This window comes from Sus scrofa, chromosome 13, assembly GCF_054392235.1.
Source record: "Sus scrofa isolate SSC_HxYL_T2T_F1_AM1 chromosome 13, Sscrofa_HxYL_maternal_Yorkshire_Landrace_v2.0, whole genome shotgun sequence".
In the NCBI taxonomy this organism is placed as follows: domain Eukaryota; kingdom Metazoa; phylum Chordata; class Mammalia; order Artiodactyla; family Suidae; genus Sus; species Sus scrofa.
In genome coordinates, this window is record NC_139395.1 from 120,990,861 (window position 1) to 121,001,675 (window position 10,815).

Below are 10,815 nucleotides of genomic sequence, written 5' to 3' on the forward strand. Positions count from 1 at the left end.
TATATCTGTAAAAAGAAAAAAGAGGGAGAGAGGGAGAGAGAGAGAGAGATCCTCCTGCTCAGACCCTTTCTTCAGCCATGTGCAACCCACTAATAAGCCCATTAAAGGCATTCTTCATTTCTGCCATGGTGTTTTTGATTCCTAGCATCTCTTCTTGGTTCTTTCTTAAAATGTACATCTTTCTGTGTACATTGCCTATCTATGCTTGCATGATGTCTGCTTTATCCATTAAAGCCCTCAGCATGTCAGTCATATTTTAAATCCCTGATCTGATAACTCCAACATCCCTGCCATATCTCAGTCTGGTTCTGATGCTTGCTTTTTCCCTTTGAACTATGCTATTTGCTTTTTAATATGCCTTGTATTGTTTTTCTTGATAGCTGGACATGATATACGGGGTAAAAGGAACTCCTGTACATAGGTCTTTAGCAATGTGGTGAAAGGTGTGGGAGACGGGGAATATTCAGGTACTATGATTGGATCTCAGTCCTTTAGTGACCCGTGCCTCTGGACTGTGAACTTCACATATGCTTCTCAGTTGTTCCACTTCCCCTTCAGCTGGAAGAGAATGACTAAAACCAGCTGGAGTTGGGTATTTCCCTTTCTCCAGGTCAGTTTCTCCAGGTCACCTATTCACCTTGGTCAGTTAGGCTCAGAAAAAGCTCCAGAAGATTAGAATCTGATCAAGTAATTTTTCCTAAAGGTAGATCTTCTTAAGAAGAACAAAAAGCTCTGGTATATTTAAAAATAACATTTTCCCCTCCTCTTACCAAAAGCATGAGGGATTTTCCTCCAATATTCACTCTACAGTCCTGGTAGAATTTTAGGAAGCAAAATTTACAAAAGTGTGGGGTCCCTCCATAGACTAAGCCCCCCCTACAGTTTTTAACTTTCTAAGTTGTCTACACTGCACCTCCAGCAATTACAGTTACAGGTTTCCTGATGCTGGCACTAGTTCCCCAGGAGGTTTCTGTTCCAGAAAGTTGTGATTCTCCCTATTTGCCTGTAGGTCTCTGTAATTTGTGGGCAGTGGTTTAACCCTGTGGCCTCACTTCTAATGCCTAGAAGCATTGTTGATTTTTTTCAGTTTGTTCAAGTACTGAACGGTGACATCCAGTTTTCTTGCCAGAGCAAACACTGGAATCCTCTTTTGTTTCTTAATAGTTGATATGTGAAAAGCATACTTTAAATTTGAAGGTACTTTGTTGTGAGTTTGAACATTTTCTAATGGACATCTGTATTTCTAGTTCTGTGAAATGCTCCTTGTTGACATGATTGATCTGTAATTGTTATTATTATTATATATATATAAAGATATATGATGTACATATAATAAATTACACCATTTTAAATTTACAGCCAACAATTTTCAGCAAAATATGTATGTGCAACTACCACTAAAATTGAGCTGTAGAAAATATATATATGTATTGTAAATCAACCATACTTCAACAAAAAATTTAAATTTATTATATATATAAAATCCCCCAAAAGTTACTGCTTGCCTCTTTGCAGTGAAAACCCCTGACAACTTCTGATCTGCTTTCTGCCACTCTGTAATAATTTTTCCTATTCTAGAATTCATTATAAATGTAAACGTGCAGTTTATACTCTTTTGTGTAAAGCTTCTTTCACTCAACATGTTTTTGAAATTTTTCCATGTTAATGTATCTGTCTGTTTCCTTTTGTTGCTAAGAACTATTTCATTGGCTAAATATACCACAATTTGTTTATACATTCACCCTTTAATGGACATTTGATTGTATTTAGTTTTTGTCACTTAAAAATCAAGTTGCTATAAACATTTAGTGCAAGTATGAGAATGCCATTTACCACTGCTTCTTTTATGGGCATGGCCTGGAAGTTCCATGTATGGCTTCAGTCTGTATCCCATTAAAGAGCGATTTGGCATGTGACCACAACTGACTACAATGGAATGTGGAAATATAATTTGTAACTGGGATACAAGTGTCCATCTAAAGTTTGGGGTTTCTATTACAAATGGAAGAAAAACAAAATGGAAATGTCAGGTATTGCCTTCATGTGAAGGGGAGGAATCTAAACTGGCTTCTAGATTTTGGATGAATATTGATGACCATTATTTGATTTGACATCCAGTGGACAGATGAGCAAACTGTTCACCATGACACTCTGGTATATTTCCAACAGTAATCAAAGCTGGAATTACAAATTTGGGGATCTTCAACATATGGGTAGAATTTAAAGCAATGGGATGAGATGAGATCCCCTACGGAGTAAGTGTAAGATATGGTTTCTATCTGGTGATGTAACAATTTCACAAACTGCTTTCAGAGCCCAAGCTAAATATAACAATAACTAGGAGAATGCTAATTAGCTGAAAACAAAACAAAACAAAAGGGTTTTTACCCTTTTCCCTGCTAATACAGTAAACAATTTAGGGATTACATTCCTAACCTCTCTAAAAACTAGGTGCTGCTATATGACTAAATTCTGGCTAGAGGATCTGTCCATTGATGTAAGTGGGGTGTTAAAGTCTGCTACTATTATTGTATTCCCATCAATTTCTTCTTTTATGTCTCTTAGCATTTGTTGTATATATTTCTAAATTCTTACATTGGGAATGTGAGTCTCTAGTCTGGACATCCATCTCCAGACAGACTCTTATATAAAAAGAAAAATCAACTTCTTTCTTATTTAAGCCACTATGTTTGAATTTGCTTTTAGCAGCCTAAGTCTTCCCTTAACTGATTCATGGAGTATATCCAATTATTTCTTATGCCCAACTAAATGAATCTCTGCCACCACTTATTTTATTCATTTTTATTTGTTTTATCACAATTTCATGTGTTTCTTAGCATTCTTTATTTGGGTTAAGTTTTCAAAAAGTATTAGGTTACTAGTATTTCTAAATTGTTCCAAGAAATAAAGAAATGATGCTATTTTGCAGAATAGTAATGAATATTTTCTTCATATACTTGCAATTGTTCCCAGTCATTGCCTCAATTAATTCTTGATGCTAAAGTTAAAAAAAAGTGCTTGTCTTCATTTCACTGAAGATGAACTGAAGTAGAGATATTAAATTATTTGCCTATAAGAGAAAACCAAATTAATGGAAAATGTGGAAGTAAAATGCAATTATCTCACTTCTGTTTTTATTGAACTATTGGATTACAAGTCACCACCAATTAAAACCATGATATAAGAGCTAAGCTAAGCCCTTATAACCTTTTAATCATGTATATGTATATGAAAATATTCATTACTATTCTGCAAAATAGTATCCTTTCTTTATTTCTTGGGCCTTGAAACACTGGCTGTTAGAACTTTGTAAAGTTTTCTTTCACGTTTTTAACATTTTTCACTATTAAGTTTACATATAGATGCAGAGATATAGACAGCTATGTGAAAATGTAGAAAAGATTTTTAGAATAGAAAATATCTTAAAGCTGTTTATGTCTGGATATATTTTCTTCCAGCCCTTTCTCTATTCATATCATTAATCATTTAATTTTCACATCATTGTGATCAAATATTTGGGATCAAATATAAATATAAATTCAGATGACATCTAATATACATAGTGTTTCTCAGCAGAAATGAAATTCAACAGAAATCCATTGGGTGGAGTTGTACTATAACTTAACATTTTGAAGCATTTCTCAACTTTGTCTTCTTAACTTTTTCTCTAGTCTTTATATAGCTATGACTAAGCAATATTTGCTATTTGAAGACTTAAAAATATTTTATTACCACTGGAAATTAGAGACTACTGCTTTAGACATTATTCTCTTTTCTGATTGTATCAAATACAGGTCACATGAAATTTAAAATGTAATAAGCTGTCAAAAAGATAATTGCTTATTTTGCAAAATTACATGCAGATTAACTAGATTAAATAGAAACTAATTTGATTGGCCTGGTTAAAGAAACAATGCTGCTCTATATCTTTACCCTTAAATCTCATGTTTTTCTGCCGTCAAAAAAGAAAGGGAGTTACTTGTGGCATGGAAGGCTAAATGTTTGGCGTTGTTACTGCAGCAGCCCAGGACCACTGACCTGGGTTCAATCCCTGGCCCAGGTTTTCCCATGCCACAGAAGTGGCCAAAAAAAAAAAAAAAAGACAAGTAAACATCTGACAGTCCAACTCCCTGAGACAAAATGCTACATGCACCAAGTAAGCAAGTCTTCACTAATGACCATACATTCTAATAGGTGCTACAGGAAGTTGCCAAAAGTTTGACATATTCTTGGAGAACTAGCTCCTCAATAAAGGTTTGTACTTGTATGTGCGATCAAGTTAATAACTTTCTGGCAGAATTTCTGACCTAAGTGTGCATAAACATCAAGAACCCAATCCTAGAAATTTTGATTTAGTCGATATGGGACATTAGGAATTTTACAAGCAACTGTAATAGTCCAAGAATCATATGTGAAAGTACCACCTTCAAAGAAGGGCAAAAAGCCTTTGTCCTAACTGATGGAGACCTTGTCATCAGCTAATTATACGTCTTGAGCCATCAAGGAAATAGAGACATATTAAAACTAGCCTCTGCCTCAATTATCCCTCTATTTCCAATTCATTCATCTTCTGAAGACCTAGAATTTTCTTACTTACGCCTCTTGGTTCATTCCCCAACCCTCTCAATAATGCACCAGCTACTTATGCCATTTAGAAGAAGGAAGGCCAAGACTGTGGTGGGAAAATTATGAGATCTAGAGATTTATAGATTGGACTAGATGGATATTTTCTTTGGCTCCTTAGGAATAACTAAACTTTTTTTCTTAAGAAAAGATAAAGTTGTCGAATATTTTGCTTTTAGTCTCACATTTTGTTTCAATAGCTATCAATTTTGGTCCTAGCTGGTTTCTCCTATAATACTGGTCTTTTTGTATAAAAATAAGGTGATGAGTTTTCTTTTGCTGGGTGTTCAGTACTTACAGGATTGCCAGTATTAGAGAAGCAGCCTGGCCCTATGGAAAGATCATGGAATAAAGACTCCTGAAATTTGAAGTGAACTTTAATTTCACACTTAGTAGCTGACTAAAAAAGCTACATCCATCAGTTTCACATTTGTAAATTACCAAAAATAATGCTTTAACAACTTTATCAGGTTGTGATAAAGTTCTCAAAAGAGCAAATCATAGTGATAACTTTGAAAACCATGAAATGTTTTGAAAATCACAATAACCTTATTTCTAATGATACATTTCCATTTCCAAGTCACTATCCACAAGACCTCTAGCTCTAAGCTGTGCCTATGAATTGAAGGCTGGGAATCTGTCAAAATGCTCACCAATGATCAATTAAATCAACACTGAACATTCTTTCTGTTCTCAGTGCAATGTTAACTCTGATCTAGCCATTAAAGGTATGTTCCTTGTGGAAATAAAAGCAAAAATAAATAAATAGGACCTAATTAAACTTAAAAGCTTTTGCACCACAAAGGAAACCATTGACAAAATGAAAAAAAAAAAAAAAAAAAAAAAACTACCGAGGAGCAGAAAGTATTTGCAAATCATATAATCAATAAGGGATTCATATCTAACATATATAAACAGCTCATACAACACACCATCAAGATAAAAACAACTCAATTAAAACATGGGCAGAAGAATTGAAGAGACATTTTTCTGAAGATGAAATGCAGATGGCCAACAGGCACATGAAAAGATGCTCAACATTCCTAATCATCAGGGAAATACAAATCAAAACTACAATGAGATATCACCTCACACTTGTCAGAATTGCTATCATCAAAAAGAACACAAATAAGAAATGATGGAGAGGACTTGGAGAAAAGGGAACCCTGGTACACAGGTGGTAGGAATATAAACTGGTGCAGCCACTGTGGAAAACAGTATTGAGCTTTCTCAAAAAGCTAAAAATAAAACTATGATATGAGCTTAAATACAAAAATAAACCCCAAAACACTAACCTGAAAAGATACATACACCTTAGTGTTCACAATAGCATTATTTACAATTGCCAAGATATGGAACTGATCTAAGAGTCCATCAACAGGTGAATTTTTGAAGAAGATATGGTACATATATGCACAATGGAATACTACTCAGCCATAAAAAGAACTAAGTTTTACCATTTACAGCAACAGGGGTGGGCTTGAAGATCATTATGCTAGACAGACATATCACTTATATGAGGAATCTAAAAAACACAACAAACTAGTCAATACAACAAAGAAGTAGACTCACAGTTATAGAGAACAAATTCTTTAGTAGTTACCAGTGGGAAAAGGAGGGGAGGGGTAATATAATAGTGAGGGAGTGAGAAGTACAAATTCTTGGGTGTAAGATAGCTCAAGGATGGGAGTTCCTGTCGTGGTGCAGCGGAAACGAATCCGACTAGGAACCAGGAGGTTGTGGGTTCAATCCCTGGCCTCGCTCAGTGGGTTAAAGATCCGGCATTGCTGTGAGCTGTGGTGTAGGTCACAGACGAGGCTCAGATCTGGCATTGCTGTGGCTCTGGCATAGGCCAGCAGCAGTTCGGATTAGACCCTAGCCTGGGAACCTCCATATACCATGGGTGCGGCTCTAAAAAAAGACAGAAAAAAAAAAAAAAAGATAGGCTCAGGGATATATTGTACAACACAGGGGATGTAGCCAATATTTTTAAATAACTGTAAATGGAGTTTAACCTTTACATTTTTATTTATTCTCCTTTTTTTTAAGTTTTATTGAAGTATAGTTAATATATAAGTTTTTGACAATTTCTCTTGTACAACAAAGTGACCCAGTCATACATATACACATATCCATTCTCTCTTCAGATTCATTTTCAGGGACATAAAATGGTCCCTTGTAGTCCAGGTAATTACAACAGAACTATAGACTATTGAAGTGAGAGATACTTTATAAGTATGTTTATTCATCATTAGACTCACTTGGGGTACATGTTTAAGACTCTAATTTCCTGGCCACATGTCAGAATCTACTGAATCAGAGTCTTTAAGAGGACCAAGCACCTGTATTCTATTAAAAAAAAAAAAAAAAAGTAAGGATATTGTTATGATCAGAAAAAAAAAAAAAAAAAAAAAAAAAAAAACCTGGGAAACTGTTTCTTAGCTACTCCTTTCCAGACTCCTATACAATGTTACGTAGTACTGAGACAATGTCCTTTAATACTTCAAAGGGTAATACATTCCATTATTGGTATTTCGGTCAATAAAGTGTTGGGAAGACAAGATGGCATTCATGGAACAGCAGCAGGCACTATAATTGGTGAGTTTTGTAGTGATACACATTGATGCTACATGCTGGACACATTTGTCTAAAGTAATACCTACCAAATAAAGAGATCTAATTCCAGATTAATATTTGGTCTGGAGAACATGACAGATATGCTTTCACAGTAATAAATACTGAAAAGTGGTAAGGTTTTTACTTACTTTTTTTATGACATCGATTAACCTATGTGGCATTTTTAAAGCACATACCACGCCCATGCCAGACAGCATAGAAAGGAACAGGAAAATTATGTGGCAGTCCCCTCCATTCATGTGTGTCCTTGAGCTTCCTCAGAGCAGCCATGGTGCCTCATTTTTCTCTGGGCCCCCTATGCTCTGGGTCAGAAAAAGAGCTCCATCTCCTTTCCCAACTCCAGAGTATAGAAGAGAGAATTGGGGCATATATTAAGAGGTTTTTTTTGTTTGTTTGTTTGTTTTTTTGTCTTTTTGCCATTTTTCTTGGGCCGCTCTCGTGGCATACGTAAGTTCCCAGGCTAGGGGTCAAATTGGAGCTGTAGCCACCGGCCTACGCCACAGCCACAGCAATGCGGGATCCGAGCCGCAGCTGCAACCTACACCACAGCTCACGGCAACACCGGATCCTTAACCCACTGAGCAAGGCCAGGGATCAAACCCGCAACCTCATGGTTCCTAGTCGGATTTGTTAATCACTGAGCCACGCCGGGAACTCCTATTAAGAGGTTTTGAAATGGCTAGAAGGTCAACACCTTGCTTTATGTGGTCCCACCTTCTTCTCCTCCACTCAATACAGGCCTGACTAGGAAAGTGCCAGGATGTGCTTCCTTACCATGGCCCTGCCATCCTCCTCATCTAGCCTTCCCCACAGAATTGTTAAGTCTAGGTATACTAGCCTGGCCTGAAACTCCCCAGCTTTATCATAATAGGCCACACACTTTGTTTACTTTTTTAAAAAGTATAATTGATTTACCAAGTTGTGTCAATTTCTACTGTACAGCAAAGTGAACCAGTTATATATATATATATATATTATATATATATACATAATTTTTCTCATATTATCTTCCATCATGTTCTATCCCAAGAGACTGAATATAATTCCCATGCTATACAGAAGGACCTCATTGTTTATCCATTCTAAATGTAATGGTTTGCACCTACTTTTCTTTATAGCTGTCTCTCTTTGGTTCTGGCCTGCTTTGCCTTTCTACCCACACATTTCACAAGGTACCAATTTGGAGGAGCTAAGGCAAAACTACGGAATGAAGAGAAAAAGCCACGTGGGAGTTCCCAGTTGTGGCTCAGCAGAAACAAATCTGACTAGTAACCATGAGGTCGCTGGTTCAGTCCCTGGCCTTGCTCAGTGGGTTATGGATCTGTCGCTGTGAGATGTGGTGTAGCTTGAAGACACAGCTCAGATGTAGTGTTGCTGTGGCTGTGCCCTAGGCCAGTGGCTATAGCTCCGATATGACCCCTAGCCTGGGAACCTCCATATGCCACTGGTGCAGCCCTAAAAAGACAAAAGAAAAAAAGAAAGAAAAAGAAAAAGCCCTGTGCCCTGCTTTGGTTTGAGGGTAAGGCTTACTTGGTATACAAGGAAACTGCTTGGTTCATCCACCCTCACTGAAGTTCTACTTCAAGGCCTGAGTCCAAACCTCAATTTACATGAGGTGTTCTTTTGTTTTGCTTTGTCTTCTTCATATCTCACTCAGGGATCACTTGAGAAGGAAAATAGTTTGCCATGGCATGATTTCAAATTCTTGTTCTGCAGGCAAAATTTCTCCTTAAGGGAGCCCAATGTAATCTTCACAAAAATAGACTTCCTGAATATATCCAAGCCAATCCTGAGCCTGCCTACCCTTGGGTCCATCTTTGCTTTCTACTCTACACTGTCTTGAGAGAACTGTCTGCTGCAAATGCATTTCCCTGAGGTATGTCAGCTGCTCCCAACTGGGTTCTGTTGAATGAATGAACAAATGAATGAATGAATGAATGACAGTGGAAAAAAGTCTGCCTGGGTGATTGTAAGCCTGGTGACTGTAAGAACCAGGACTACTGTGGAGCACAAATCCAGGCAACAGCATTCACTCTAAGTGTACCTGAATGATGTGTAAGGGGGCCGTAAAGAATGTAGCTTGTATGGCTGTTTTCAGGGCAGAAGGCTGCTAACATTGGCAGAGATAGAAATGAGAAGAAAGGAGTCTTAAGGGTGATAGTCTCATAGGTAGAGTGGATTAGTAGAAAGAGCCCTAGATGAAAGTTGGAGAAACTGGGATTGTTAATATAAAGGGGACAGAAGGAAGTCACCTCAATGGATAAAATCACTGAGGGAGAAAGAATGTACCAAAATATACAACAGTGATAAAGGCTGAACTTAGAGCAAGGCTAATGTCCAGAATTAGCAGCGAAAAATAAGCAAAAGAAATGTAGAAGCAAAAGAGATGAATCATCTGATTCAGTGCTTTGAAAGCTAAGGAAGAGAAAAAAGACTGGACATGTGTGTCTAATGCACAGAGAGATTAGGGGTCTTCAGATGATAAAAGAAAACATGCAGCGCCTGGACAGTGATATTAGAGAGTTAAAGTGACTGTGGCAGAGAGACCACATGCTTGGCTGTGGAGCAAATTTCCTGTTACAAATCAATCCTTTTGCTCTATAAAGTATTATAATTGCTATCATGTTCCATGGATTTGTGAGTAAGAGCAATGACCATATTAAGATTGATCTGAAGGCAACAGTTCTTAAACTTTAGACTGCGTTAGTATCACCTGGGGACTTGTTAAAAATTACCAATCCCTAAGACCCATGTCAGGAGGTTCTGATGAGTTAGGACTTTCGCAAGCCTTAATTCAGTGTGACTCAAAAGACCCGTGTGACTTTGCAAACTGTTTTGTTACCAGTCCTGGGAGAAAGAAGCAAAGATAATGAGAGGAAGGGACTGGAAACTTTCTGAATCATCTGATACTACAGCAACACCCAAGGCCCACAATTAGTGAACTTGTTTCATCATGCAGAACATAGTACAAAAATGTCAGTACTGCATAAAGAAAAAAAGGAGTTTCATCACATACAGTTTATGAAGCGTTGATCAAGATAATTCTTTTTTTTTTTTTTGTCTTTTTTTTGTCTTTTGTTGTTGCTATTTCTTGGGCCACTCCCACGGCATATGGAGGTTCCCAGGCTAGGGGTCTAATTGAAGCTGTAGCCACCGGCCTACGCCAGAGCCACAGCAACGCGGGATCCCAGCCGTGTCTGCAACCTACACCACAGCTCACGGCAACGTCGGATCGTTAACCCACTGAGCAAGGGCAGGGACCGAACCCGCAACCTCATGGTTCCTAGTCGGATTCGTTAACCACTGCGCCACGACGGGAACTCCCGATCGAGATAATTCTGATGCAGATAGTCCATGAACCAAAATTTGAAGAAATGTAACATTAGGAAGTTCCAAGAAAATCTTAATTTGGTCATGTTTGAAATGTATTTTATTTGTATAGCAAAAAAATTATATATATACATATATATATATATATATATATATGTATATATGTATACATCAAACTGGTATCCAAATGGACTCATACACAATTTTGAATAAGTACATAAAACT